We start from the raw sequence: 14,998 nt of genomic DNA on the forward strand, positions 1-14,998 counted from the left end.
GGATGATTGTTTTTATGAAGGAAGGGACAATTATTTATGGTGTTTTCCTCTTTTTATACGTGCTGCAAAATGTAGCATGCAAAGTAAAAGTAAAAAAAGAGGAAAAATACAAGTATCTCTCCTCATTGCACAATTCCTACGCCTCCCCTGGGGAGGCGTAGGATTCTGATACATTTCCAGTTTCACAAAGTGTTGTCAATCTGGGAATGCGTCAAGTTCCATGGATGTTGCTAGGGAACACCCACAGCAACACCCATGGAGCACCCCTTTCACGCAGAGTAATGCTTGAAAGGGGCCCATATTTAAACTGCCATAAAACATCATGCTGGATGACTTTACGTGGCCTGGTAAATGTGGGCTCACCCATTGCACAACTGGTGCATCAAAAAAAGTGACTCACCAGTGGTGCAATGGTTTGTAAATAAGACGCTTTGGGGTATATTATCAAGGGGTTTATCTCCGCTTTTTTGGCTTTAAAAGCCAAGAAAGCGGAGATAAAATTATTTCCCTATTACCAAGCTGTCGCTAACACCAGTTAGTGACAGCTAATAGGAGATAGCGACCATCTTGGGCCCCGCTTTGCATGTCAGTGATATTTATCACTAATGACATGCAAAGTTGGCGTGCCAAGATGTTAGCGACTGGAAACAGTCGCTAACATCGCTATCTCCTATTACCAACTTATGGAGATATTCGCGCTAAGCGCGAATATCTCCAAAAGCTAACACCTGCCCTGAGCAGTTCTTCACCATGTTATCCAATGGGAGGTGGATAACATGGCTAAGAGCATTTGCTCGATAATGCATGAATATCGCTGACTTTTCAGCGATATTCATGCATTGCGGCCGTTTTTTATCGCATTTGCGATAAACCTTGCTAATAGCAAGGTTTATCTGCGATAAAAATCGCCGATGTGCGGCGATAATTTTTGTCTCTAAACAAGTTAGAGACAAAAATTATCGCTAGTTGTTGGTAATATACCCCTAAGTTAGTATCCTCAGATTGATTTGTGGAAGCAGTAAAACTGATTATAGTATGGATGATGAGTGCCCTCAGTAGAATTTTAAAAAGCTAAAGTTTTCCTTTTAAAATTACAATTTTCATTTTTTTAAATATTTGTGAATTAAATAAGATATTTCACAGTTTACATATTTGTTTGATGAATGCTTGTTTGCATATTTTTTTTATTGTTTTGCGATTCAAATCATTGAAATTGCTTAGGCCAGGTTCCACAGCTTCCAATAATAACTCAGTGTGGATCCCTGGATTTCAATAATGATTCAGTGGTGGTCCCCATTTTCGAGAAATGTCTAAGTGGGGGTCCACAGAAGTAAGAAGTTAAGAACCACTGATGTAGAATACTGAATTGGTGCACTGAGGGTCCTGCAAGTGCATAAGGGATTCATATCCTAGATTGTAGCCAGGTGTAAATCACCTTTTCAACTAGTAGAGCCTAAGATACATTACCCAATCCTGCTGAAAGGCTGCTCGGCAGGAAGAACAGTACACCTCAACCTCACCCTATGCAACATAGCTAGTTGTAGTGACAGTCATTGTTATTATACCTACCTGTGCTGTTAACAACATAAAACAAATTACCATATTTATTAATTATGCTCTTACCCAGGCTCGTGTCTGGTGTCCTGTGGGTGGTGTGGCAAAGCTCCTCAAGCAACAGTTCCAGGCACCTGTCATCCTCCCAGAAACGCCCCTTCAGTCCCACAAGTGTGAGGCCTCACTAGCATACATGGATGGTGACTCTGTGTGGAGGTATCGACTCCTAACTATTCAGACTGGAAGAGTGAGTTCAGTGTGCAGTTTCCATGGTGGTGGTAATTTTGGTGAGTAGGGCTGCATCACCCACACTATTTGTTCGGCGAGAAATAGCCTTAGGGCCCGATTCCGATCTCGCTTGTAAAGCCCTCCGTACGACTCGGATCCGCAGGGCTTTACGAGCGAATCGTGCACCTGGAGTCCGAGCGAGCGAGTACGATGCATTCACATGCTTACAGACTCGGTTCTCCTGGACTCCCATTGAACTCTTCAATGGGAGCCTGTATATTGGATGCTTAGACAGGCTTCCATAGCAAAAAGGGGTGGGTGGGGAAAAGCGTACGCCCTGTGGTGGGCACCTCATGGTGCATGCATGGGAAGGGGGGACCCATGGATACCCCCACGTGTCCGAAACGGAGGCCTCCAGGTGATGTGTGGCCTGCTACGGGCCCCAAAAGAACGATTCCGGCAGCTTTTTCGATCCAGACATACCGAATGGTGAAGGCTGTCCGAATCGAGCATCGTACTTGCTCGCTTGGAAACAGACTCCATAGAGCTGTACGAAGCGCCTGCGTATGAGTCGAATGGACAGGATTGGGTTAGGAAACGATTCGGTCAGCGCATACGTGATCTTTCATCGTACTTGGTCGTTTGGCCCTGTGTACGATTCGATCGGAAAATAGGGCTAAGAATCAGATCCGTAAAAGCCAAATATGATTCGTAGGCCTTCCAAACGAGATCGGAATCGACCACTTACTAGGGTATGAAGTGCCATGACACAGGAGTCAGTAACTGTCTTAACAGAAGAAACAGTTCCAGAAGACAATCCAAACATGTAGGATAAGCCAAACTCTTTGCTTGGGATCATAGCTGGTAGTTTAGAAAGAATACAGAGACTGGAAGGATAGTAGGGACTGAAAACAGCTCTGATAGATGACAAACAGGGTGCAGCCTCTGCTAAAATGTTGCTCTTCAAAGGAATTTCAAAACGCAATCATCCATTGTGACAATGGGATTTGTTTTTTAAAATTTCCATTTGAATACAATTTTGGCTCCCCAATAATTTGGCTGTTGCAAAAAAGGTTCTGTGATTCACTCAAAAACACAGCTGCACTAAGTACTTTGCTTTCACGCTAACATGGGTACAAATGGCAAAACGGTGCATTCACAACACTTTGTCATTATATATTCAATTGTATTTGCTTTTAAAGCATTGTAAATGATGACCTTGCAGTGCACCAGGATACCAGTCATACCCACAGACCTTATTAGGGAGAACACAAAAATAAGATGTCAAGCATGAAAAATGAATTTAAATATAACATAAGTGCACACATTCACTGTTAAGCACAGCCAAGAAGCTGCCACAAATTGACTGACAGTTTTCAGCCCCGTCATCCTACATATTATTGTGAAAAATATAGGGAAAAATGTACTTTTATGTACGTGCTTATAAGAGTGAAGTATCTGTTGGAATACCCAGTATTAGAAGCATTTCAGTTTTCAGGCAAGAAATCTAAAGAACTTGCTAAGAACACCCATACCAAGATGCTTTTTCGGTCATTGGCGTAAGGTTCTGATTTGGAGTTCCCAGGACAGGATAGTCATAGTGCTTAATTGTTTTTCAAAAAGTGCCAGGGACCTCATCAGAAGGTCACGGCAGCTTGCAACCCATTGCCCCTGCCAACCCTGCCAATGTCAATACCAACACACCTACAAACCCTCCTTCTCCTACAAGTGTAACAATTCAGACTATTCCAGGTTCCCAAAAGCTATAAGAATGGCTTGGGTGGTAGGCATTAGTCATTTTTTTTAAAACAGATTTTATTCGTCAAAACATCACATATGATGCTGAACTCTGTGATCCAGAGGCTTCGGGCGCATCAATATACATAAATTGAATTTGACCATTTGTATGAAGTTTTCAGGAGAAGATGAAAAGCAATACAAATAAAATCAGAACCCTAAAACTGTTATGCCCCCCTACACACCCCCCAGCACACTCTCTACATTTCCAGAGCAACACATCACATCAAAAACTGTCATTGTACAATTGTAAGATATCATCACCTACGAGGCAGCTGTCCTGACGATGATCAGGTAGGAAAGGACATAAAAATAATCAGAAAAGAAAGAAAAATTAAAATGAAAAGTGTGGGGGTCATACTGGGTCTTGGCTCCGGTCCTCCTGTGGCGGGTAAAGCTCCAGACCTCGATAGTCTGCCCAGTGCTTCCAGATCTTAAAGTGCTTTCGGGGGCACCCCCTGGCCACAAAGATTGGGGTCTCTAGACCCATACAAAAGTCCGGACCATTTTCCCAGGCTGAGACAGAGGGAGCCACCTCTGCCTTCCAAGCCCTAGCGATATGTCTTTTCGCCAAGGTAAAGCCCAGAAGCATAAGATGGCGCTTGTAAATATTGCCCCGATCCCTTCCATAACATGTAGGAGGCCCAGCTTTGGTGAGTTGAGAGGGTCCCACCCCAACACTTCAGAGAGACAGGCCAGCACCCCCTTCCAGAATCTCGATAATGCAGAGCAATGCCAGACAGTATGCAACAGTGTTCCGTCCACGTGTTCACAACGGAGACACACCAGGGAGGCCACCAAAGCCGCCCTCCAGAGCCTAACCCTAGTAATATACCCGCTGAAGGTACTTGAATTGGATAAGTCGTAGGCTCTTCGCGATGGCCACTCCTCACGGAGATGCTAAAGCCTCCGTACAGTCTTCCTCCTCCATCTGACCTACGTTGCCCTCCCAGGTCTCCCTCAGATGCTGCAGTGATGGGGAGCAATGTGTGACCAGGGACTGATACCTTTTAGAGATCTTGTGGTCATGGAGGTCCACCATAAACACCTTGGCCTCCATTGGACTGAACTCCGCCAGCTACTCCAACCCCTCCAAGCTAGGGGAAATAGCATGTCGGAACTGTAAATACTTAAAAAATTGGGTTTTCGGCCTCTGAAAGTCCTTCTGGATATACTGGAAGGATTTCAATACCGGTCCCGCATGACGTACCCATGGTGGAGATCCCAATATTATCCTAGTCACGGAAGCCAGACAGCCGCCAAGTGTGGCAGGCGGCTGTTATGCCAAAGAGGGGCCTCCCGGGTCAGTCTGTTCCACCAACCTATCCTCCGTAACGCCTGCCTCCGGATCTGGAAGACAGTCCACGTGGCAGACGGTAGGGAGAGTCTCAACAGGGCAGAATAGAGAATTGTATGTAGGGTATGGTGTCCCATACATCGTCGCTCGACAGAGTATGCCGGGTCCTTCCTGTCCCCATACCACCACTCGTTAAGGATGAGCAAGTATATAATAAGACAAAATGTCTAAGATCGCCAATCCCCCACAGTACGTAGCCTGAAAGCAAGTCCATACCACCATCCTTGCTGCTCCACCATCCCAGAGAAACTGACCCAGTGCTGCATTAACCTGATGGAACCACCCAGAGGGAATCGGCTGTGGATGATTCTGAAGTTGGTACAGTAGGCGCAGGAGCAAAAACATCTTAAAAATAGCCGACCGCCCATAGATAGACAAGGGCATATGAGACCAGGTCTTGATGTCTTCACACACACAATCCCATACAGGTGCCAAGTTCCGATCCCAAGCTCTGTGGGAGAATCCAAAAGGAATACTCCCAGATATTTCAATCCCCCATGAACCACCTGCACCGAAGATGCCCAGGAGGAACCGAGTGACAGTATCTAATTAATGGAAGTAATTAGGAGTTCAAATCCCTTTCCCCATATATATATATATATAAAGTGCACCAATATGTGGTGAAACATCATCCACTAGATAGACCTGGGTTCCCCATTTGGTTTAATCTTGTGAATCCTGACCAGGGGTTTTTCTACATATATATAAAAACCGCTTTAATATATTTTATATTTTTTACGAAAACTATGGGAATTTCATTGACAATTATGAGAATCCATAGCAGTCTACCAATAATTCGTTAAATACTGGAAAGGTTACTCTGAAAAAGAATATTGACCAATTTATAACACCAAAATGTATTGAATACACCTAAGATGGCCGCCATCTAAGACCTCTGTCATACGCGCCCTAGTTGGAGCACACCGATGAAGGTAATGCGGAAGGAACCGGCCAGCCAATCTCTTAAAACTAACCCGGCCGCCCAGGTCCAACAACATTCGGATCGAAGCGGCGCGAGTAGGTGCTTAAAAGAGGGAGGTATCCTTTTAGCAAGTAAGTGATACAAAACGAGTGTGTTTGGCAAACCGTGGTGCCGTTTTACGAACAGATCAATCAGCAGACAACTTTGTGGGTAACAACAAACAATGCAAACAGATGGGTTATGAGCCCCGTTTTTCCTCCTTTTTTTGCCTTTTAGATCGCTGGGATACTGATCCCCTTCGAGTCCATGGGGCACAGTTAGGTCCCACTACATGTATGAAAGAATATGTAAGAGTATGAATGGTGGATGAATGCATGGTTTTCTCACAGAAAGGTGCCGATCACGTTTTCTATGCATGAGAACTATCACGTTTTTTGGAGGCATGGAAACAATCACGTTTTTGTAGACAAAAAACGTCACGTTTGAAAAACCACGGAATAGAAATTAATGTTTCTTGGTGCAATCTACTGTATATATCTATGTGTGCTTTTGTTAAGGGTAATACCCCGTGACTGTTCAAGTTGTTCTTTGTTTTTACAGGAACCGCGTGATTCAATAGAATACGTAGGTATTATATGCATGTATTGATTGCATTGAAAAGCTTATTTGAGCGTTTAAGGAGTGGCGAACACAGGGCTGGTCCCTGTGTAGTCCCGAAGAAGTGCTTGGGGTATGCACGAAACATGTTGACAGGAGTTGATAGGTACACCTGACACATTGTGTTTAGGAAATCCTAGTTCTACCACCCCATATTTTAACATTACCACCTGGAAGCAGGAATAAAGTTTATTGAAAGCTTACTAGGCAGGTATTTTTAAACTTTTCACGTAGCCCACTCCACTATCACACCCGCACCACACATAGTCATACTATAAGTGCTCCTCCGTAATTCGCCAGTCGCAGCACGCCCCAGTCCGTAGAGGGCTGGGATGGCCCCTGTGATGAAGCATGTCACCGTGGGGCAGCCCTGGTGAGTGAGGGGACACCAAAAGAAAAAGAGCATTTCTCTTTTTCTATTCACTATACCTACCAGTCCAAACCAACTGATGTTTGTGAATGGTTTTGTAGTGATCGGTTAGGCTTTTCTGTTCACACACACAATCCCATACAGGTGCCAAGTTCCGATCCCAAGCTCTGGTGGGAGAATCCAAAAGGAATACTCCCAGATATTTCAATCCCCCATGAACCACCTGCACCGAAGATGCCCAGGAGGAACCGAGCGTGTCCCCACCACCCAAGACCCATAGGGTGGACCTCCATGTATAGGGCATTAGTAATTTTTAATGTATACTGAAGGAATACACTAATGTTGTTGTGCTCATCTCTAAATTGGACAATCAGCGCCACCATGTGGCACACTGTCATAAGTGCCAGTGTTAAAAATTAAGTGCTGGTGCCGAGCATCGGAAACCACTCGCTCAAATTAAGCTATGGATTATTCGTCACAATTGTGATGGGTATACTGTCCACCTTATTACAAGAGCCATATGAGATTAGACACTTGTAGCACGGTGGACAGCATATCCGAGTATCCCATCATCCAAACTGTAAATCAGGCCCTAATAATCAACTCCCATTGTCTTCAGAATGTCCCTCATTGGTGCGATTAAAAAAATAATTCAAAATCACTTTAAAGTTTTCCTACCTTCCTAAACAACATTCCTAAGTTCCCCCTTCCCTCTGACTTGTGTATTTTTCCTCTACAGACTTTTTATTTTATTGTGCCTACTTTCTATTCTAAGCGTGCCTGTCTTTTATGTGGCATATATAACCTGTTTGCTATGTACAGCACGCTGCTACTTTTTGAGACTAAGTCTGCACTTTATAAATACCCCAATAAATAAAACATTGAAGAATATAAAAAAAATGCAATGCGACAACAAAATACAACAACAGAGCAACATGCATCACAAACAGGGTAACACAGCACAAGGACATCAAAACACCTTGACTTGCATATTAAGGCAATATTTAACATGTTGCGTCATGGTTGCACCACTTTTATGGCGCATCTATGACACAAAATGCTAGCAGATATTTACAAAGCCCTGCAAGGGGCGAATCACGCCACCTTGAATGGCTTTGTAAAAAATATGTAGTGCAATGCAGTACCTTGCTCTGCATTGCGTTACATTTCATTCTGGGAGGCGTTCCATGAGTGGAACATGTGCGTTCCCATGCAGCCACCAATGGATATTTCGCAATCACATATTTACAAAGGTTTGTAAACCTGGGAATGTGTGAAATCGCTACACCTCCCAATGGCCGGTGTAACGAGGAGAAAAATATTTTTTTCTCCACGTTATTTTGCCTTTCTATGTGTGCTGAAATTTGCAGCACACATAGAAAAAGGAAAATGCCTGGAGAGATTGTTTTGGGCAGGAAGGTATCTCTTCAGGCACAAAAACAATTCTTGCAAAGCAGGCATACTTTCACCATGGTGCAAGGGTGCCTGCATTGGCGCTAGGTTGCCTGAAGTGCGCCATTGCAAAGAGAGAGCTGAAATACTCCGTATCTTCTAAATATGGAGCATTTCGGCCATCTCGCTTTCACACAGCACACCCATACTACAGGCTAAATTATAATATCCCATGGTCACAGATCAATCACAGACCATCACCATGAGATGTGTCCTCTTTTAATTTATCCAGGGCAATAGGAATCATACCATTAAACTGATCCACAAAGTAGACATGAATATCGTTGCCTTATTCAGATGCAGTTTTGGAACCCAATGAGGTATAGCTGGCCTTTGGCTCCTTAGATTTCTGAATATTTTTCTTGACATATATTCTTCTTAAAACCAACATCAAGTATCCGATCAGCCTTAATTGTGCATAAAAGCACCACTTTATTGTTAATGTCACATGTACGCAGCACGTTTAGTGTACTTTGTTAATGAAGACCCATATGCAGATTCTGGTTTTTGTTGTGAATACCCGTCAATGCATACTAACATTTCGGTGCATGTTGAGCTTGTGCCTCACACTCATGTGATTGAGGCTTATGTACCACCCTTTTGTATCTATCGTTAGTTAGTCCACAGGTGCCTGAGTTGCCATGGGGAGGTTTCTCAACCAATTATGCCAGCCTGACGCTACCTACCCGTATCACACATACAGTTTATGGATAGGTGTCACTAGGCTGCACGTGGCAGGGATACCAGCACCCCTTCAATAGCCGGAGGCAAGTCAGCCACGAGGAGTTCCCTCGAGATGTTTACCTAATGAAGTAAGTCCTTTTTTCAAAACACAATCTTGGTGGCTGGCCCCTTATGTGTCAATGAACTGTTAGTTTTGGTTCGTTATGTTTTGTAGGTTTGTGACTACAGGAAAACATCCTCAATTTCCTCTGTATGGGGCAAATAGAACACATTATTAGGGTAAGATAAGAAACACACTGATTATCCTTCCTGTTTGCTCGACCCGCCGGATTTAAGTTTGACATCAGTGTGCAGTTTATGTTACACATGGGTGAACCACTTTGAGATGTATTACAATTGTTTTTTAACAACTTAACTTGTGTTATATTGTCTACTTTTTAAATTTAGGTTTCAACCAAAAAGGCTCTGAGCAGACAGTGTAATCTATAATATACTTTTTTTCTTACCCCTGCAAATACATAATAATAATGAGTAAGAGGGATAGCAGGCATCCAGAATTTACTTAATCTGATGATAACCAGTGACCCATGTTGGGCTGTCAGTCTGTTGAAACATGTTGACATATGAAAATATTTGTGAATACTTACGGGCATAATTCATCTCCAGTTTTAACCTAATTAGCCTTCTCTAATAAATAGTAAGGTAAAAGACCAATAGATAATTGGATGTGTCCATGTACACTTCACTTTAGGAATATCCACCATAATCTTGTACAACAGTCCAGCTCTCCCATCTTTGGTGTGCAGAATGCTTACAGTGATGAAGCATGCCACCTATGGTGAGTGAGAGTTCTTTTAAAAACAATATAGGGCCGTATTATCAAGAAACGGCGATACATTATTGCCGCTTTTATCGGTTCTGGTGTTCTGGTGTTAACCTGGGCTTCTATGGGAATTCACAAGGGCCTAATATCAAGCCCATTATCTCAGCTTTAGCAGCAGTTTCCTGCAGATAAAAGCGGCGATAATGTATCGCCCTTTCTTGATAATATGGCCCATAATGTATACTGAATGACAATCCAAATAACTATTTGTCATTTTTTGGGTCCGCTATAGTCTTTTGGCGTATTCATGTCAACAGACTACCAGATGTTTGAATACTTAGGTGTGCAAATAGCCTGCTATTAGTAAGTAGCTGAAGGATGAAAGGCGGTTTCCTTTGATTGGTTGAGGCCAACGAGACTGAGGCAAAAGTAACAGTCCTGCAGCTCCAGACCGTATTTTGTTTTTCTGCATGGCCCCCTACTTCTCACTGGAGCCTACAGATGGATTCTGGTACTCAAGAGGATTATCACAGAATAACATTTCTCCATCCATGTATTCTGTTGTCTTTTTCAGCGTTGATAGACGGCTTATATAGGCAATCAGTGCTCGGATGCAGACTCAACATCAATAGTTGTGGGATGATCAGGGATCACAGTCGATGAGTTAAATTGGTTGTCCCTGCCTCTAGGGGACTTTCCAAGCAGCTAGGCATCAGGATGATGGCTGTTAGTGGTCATCTGCAGCTGCACAAGTTTGTTATTGAATAGTGCCAGTGGATATTTGGAGAGCGGTTGCCAGGGTTACCACACGGTGAAAGCTGAAAAGTATTTTTTGGTTGCTGATAAATTTTTTGGGGCCATGGTTTAACTAGTCTTAACAAAATGCGGATGCACCACTTCTACTGTAATGAATTACAATTTAAGACTGTCATGTGGTCTAGCTACTTCTAATACGTAAGAAAGTGTTCATTTTTCTGGTGCTATTTATCCCTAGATACTTAAAAAAAAATATTTATGACTAAGGGCCTCATAGATGTTGGCTGTCTTCCTACTGGACCGCCGCTGTGGTGGTCAGAGGAAGACTGCAAAGCTATCTGCAGTCCCACCCACTGGATTACAACAGTAATCCAGGGCAGGCGGTGGCACAGTGGCAGGAATGTTTGGCTCATAGGATAGCCTAAAATGCATCCTGTTGCCATGACAGCACTTCCAGCACGTCAGTGCACGGTGTGGCATTCACCATGTTGTGCATACCATTCAGTGCAAGCACAACCGTGTACTACACATCATGTGCCCCCACATGCACGCCCATGGGCAGATGTGCAACCGGGGCCCTGTTGGAGGCCACTTTACATGCCTTTCCGCCAAGAATTTCATAGGGGGGTCCCTGCCATGAAATGTTTGGAGGAAAGGCAGGTCGGAATCAGCTTGGCAGTGCCAATAATGGTACCGCTGCGATTCCCGCCTGTTTTCCCCACTGCCGCCACCACGGGATCCTGGTGGTGGTGGTGGCGGTCTTGTGGTAGTCCCACCACTGCCATCGTAATTGGGGAGGAGGCCTGACACAATGGTGGCAGTGGGAACGCTATTAACCGATACGGGGGTCCCAAGTCAACCGACAGCGAAATAGGCTAAAAAAATTCCTTCAGCCTTGCCATACCAAGCCGGGTGTGGAGATATAACTCAGAAAGAGCTGCGCTGTGCTGAATGAGTTTCCTATCTGGTTCAGTTTGAGTCCCAGCGGCACAAGCTGGAACCCGTCCGATCACAATGCACAAGGAAACTAGGAAAGGATAAGAAATCAAGGTTTCTAATGGATGTGGGAAAAATGTGAGGAAATGAGATAACATTTCTTATCCTTTGATTGAACAAGTCAACGCAGACTTCACAACCTATGCTGTACTAAACAAGAACAGCAAGGTATACGTAACTGAATGCACAACATTTTAACAAATGATCTGAAGATTGAATACATAGCTAACCAACGTCAGGCACTAAGGTAAGAAGCTAATAGGTTGCTTTCTGTAAAATAAAATAAAAGTTAAGGACTCGAATCTTTAAAGGACATGCATGTCTGTCTGCAAGAATGCTGCTGCCTCATTGTCACAAGCCAATGCCCCAGATATTAGAGGTGAGAAGACAACAAAATGACAGGGATAGAGAAGCCGAGGATCTATCTGGACTCTAAGAGGCCATGCTGGAGCCGAGCTCTGAAAATGTTAAGCATGTAAACTGTGCAAAATCCTATACAAATACGATAAAGACTCTTCAAAATTAAAAAAAAGTGTATTTCTTTCATAAGCTTTTCAACTTAGTACATCAAATTGTATTTCTGCACCGAGACATTTGCAAGACATGGCAATTTTTTGTTTAAATTATTTATGCATTTGCACAGTGACATATACGCATAATAACAAACTCAAAAACATAAGGGCGGTGATATTTATTTTCCATTCTTACCAATATATTTGTGCTGTTATAGGGCCTGATTTAAGTTTTTGTGGATGACCCATCATTCTGCTGTGGCAACGGAGTCAATTACTCCGTCCCTATGGCGGGTTAATGTTCTGAAGTGTAGATTGTGCCAGCTCATCATGTGTGCGCCCGCAATCTTGTCTAGTAACCCAACACATCATCCGCAACCCCACCCACACACAACATGTACATCCTATCGCCCCCAAATACCCCCACAAGATCATTCTCCAACCTTCTACACATTAGCTTTGGCAGATTAAAAAAACACACATTGGAACCCTGCCACAATGATCAGCGTTTCTCCCCTTGCTCACGCAGAAAGATCTTGATTATGAGCTCTTCCTTCACCCGCAGGTCCAGATTTCCCACTAACAAGGTTAGGTCTGCCCCTTGGCGCTCATGGCTACAGGGCTAGGGCTAAGGTGGAATGACGGCAGGTGATTACCACGCAATTTACAAATGGCGCAAAATCGCAGATTCAGATATACTTAAGACTTATCCCTGGTTTGTTAGGTTGTGGGTCAACTGAGCTGTATAACTGCATCAACAGAGAGAGGACTAGACAACTCAATACCGCCAACATATAAATCAGGTCCATAGTGACCCGGCCCTCATGTGATTGCCCCTATCTTGCTTGTTATATGCAATTTATCATCTAACCTCCTCGACTACTCTTATTCCGAGACACCTTTTTTCCTTGATCCGAGGAAATTCCTGGATGTCCCCCTTGCATCGTACATACACTGCTGCACCAATCCTGGAGCGTCCCGTAGTCACGAAGGAGCACTCCTAAAAGCACCAGATGTAGACTTCTGGCACCCTCCATATGTCCCCGTTTCAGTGCCAGTATGTCACCCAAACCTCTAAGTCTTCATTTACCTTGTCGTCTCTACGAAAAAGCCTGATGTGAGACTCCTCTGACACTGACCTTTCAGTGGTGTCCCTTGCCCGCTGTTCCATTGCCGGTCCCTAGTACCCAACCAAGCCATAGTGACCTGCCATTTTCCTTGGAGGAATGCAACTTGAAGGAATTTATATTGCATCTTTCCTTGCTTGGGTCGCCTCACAATACCCAGCAATCACTGCTTAGGGGGTGGGTCTAGGGTCAACACAGTCACTTCAGGATCTGCTCAACCACAGCCCACCAGAACGTCAACACCTTGTCACAGTGCCATGCCAGCTGTATAAATGCTGCTCTTCCCTGTCCACAGCAAGGGCATGCCTCAGTTTAAGTGGTGTAAGATGCATGCAATATACATAATCAAACTCATTTAGCTTAAATCTAGCATTCCTGGAGACCCATTTAGCCAATGAGCATGTCCTTTTCCATTCATTGTCTGTGTGCTGACCCTCCATATCATCACTCCAACCGCTTTAGCTACCAATTGTTTTCTAGGTCAAGCTGTTTTAAGGGCTTTATACATCCAAGACAACAGTTGTTACCCCATGCCCAGAAGTGCCTGAAGGGTCTCCGACCAGGAGGAGGCCTTCAGAAACTTCCTCCAAATTTCCCTTGCAATTCGTGCAATTTTGGCATGTTGTGAGTACTGTCCCCGGCCCAAGGAGAATGCCTTCTGTGCCTCCCAGTAGGAGACAAAGTGCTCCCTCGAATACAGATCTCCAAATAACTGGCTTCCTTCCTCATTCCATCGAGCTACAGAAATGGCTGAACCAATGTCCATAAATGGTTTCAGTACCCACATGTCCACATCCCTGGAAAAGGGAGGCCATGAAAGGGCCCTGGAGACTATTTGCTCCCAGATCTGAGCAGTGTGTCACCCCAGGAAAAGGAACTCCACCTCCAGGCTCAAGCCCCTCATCAATGGTTCCAGCAAGTGTGCACCCATGTACATCCCCCGCAGCAAACATTTCCCATTGTTATCCATTTTGGCCATCCATTTAGCCGCATATTGTACATGTGCTGCGTAGTGATATAATTCCATGTCTGGTGTCAAGAGCCACGCAGATTTTCCTTCCCACCCACACCAGCGATGCCAAAAGGCTATTTAAGTGTGTCAATGCAGCTCAAGGGATGGAACACAGGGAGTTGTGTATCACATAAAGACATCTGAGAAGAAACACCATTTTGGCAATTCCAACATTCCCCATTGTACACTGGGGTAATGCTGTCCAGAACTGGACAAACAAGTGCAATCCCTCTATTATTCTACTAACATTATAGGCATATTGTTTCTCAGGCACCGCTGCCACCATTATGCGAAGGTATCTAAAATAGTCAGTTTTCCATTGTAGTCCAAGGTTGGGCAGGCAGTCCATGGGGTCACCAGAGCACCTAGGAGGAACAAAATAGTCTTATTCCTCTTAGCTCTGAAGCCTGCCACCCTACCAAACTCATCTAGTTGCGCCATTAGTTCTGGGGCAGACTCCCCTGGCCGCTACAAGTTTAACAAGGGAAAGTAGGAACAGAGAGGGAGCACATGGGTGGTGTCTCCCAGTTGGATCCCCCACCCTCCCAAGTCCCTCCAAAGCTTGATGACAAGCGCCTCCAGTGACAACGCAAAGAAAAGAGGCGAGAGTGGACATCCATGTCTGAAGCCATGCTGTGTTCCAAAGGCCTCCAACACCTCGCTAACATTTTTAACTCATGCTCTGGTATGGGGGCGCTAGAGGGCGCACTACAGAATGGCCGCCTGAGGGTGAGGCTCCTGTAGCCTGGAT

At 44.4% G+C, this 14,998-nt stretch overlaps 1 protein-coding gene across 1 annotated transcript in view; it reads left to right on the top strand.

Moving 5' to 3' along the window:
• The window catches only part of NT5E (5'-nucleotidase ecto), a 649,764-nt gene that overhangs the window by 507,275 nt on the left and 127,491 nt on the right, over positions 1-14,998 (top strand). The window lies entirely within an intron of this gene.

Source organism: Lissotriton helveticus, chromosome 6, assembly GCF_964261635.1.
Source record: "Lissotriton helveticus chromosome 6, aLisHel1.1, whole genome shotgun sequence".
NCBI lineage: Eukaryota > Metazoa > Chordata > Amphibia > Caudata > Salamandridae > Lissotriton > Lissotriton helveticus.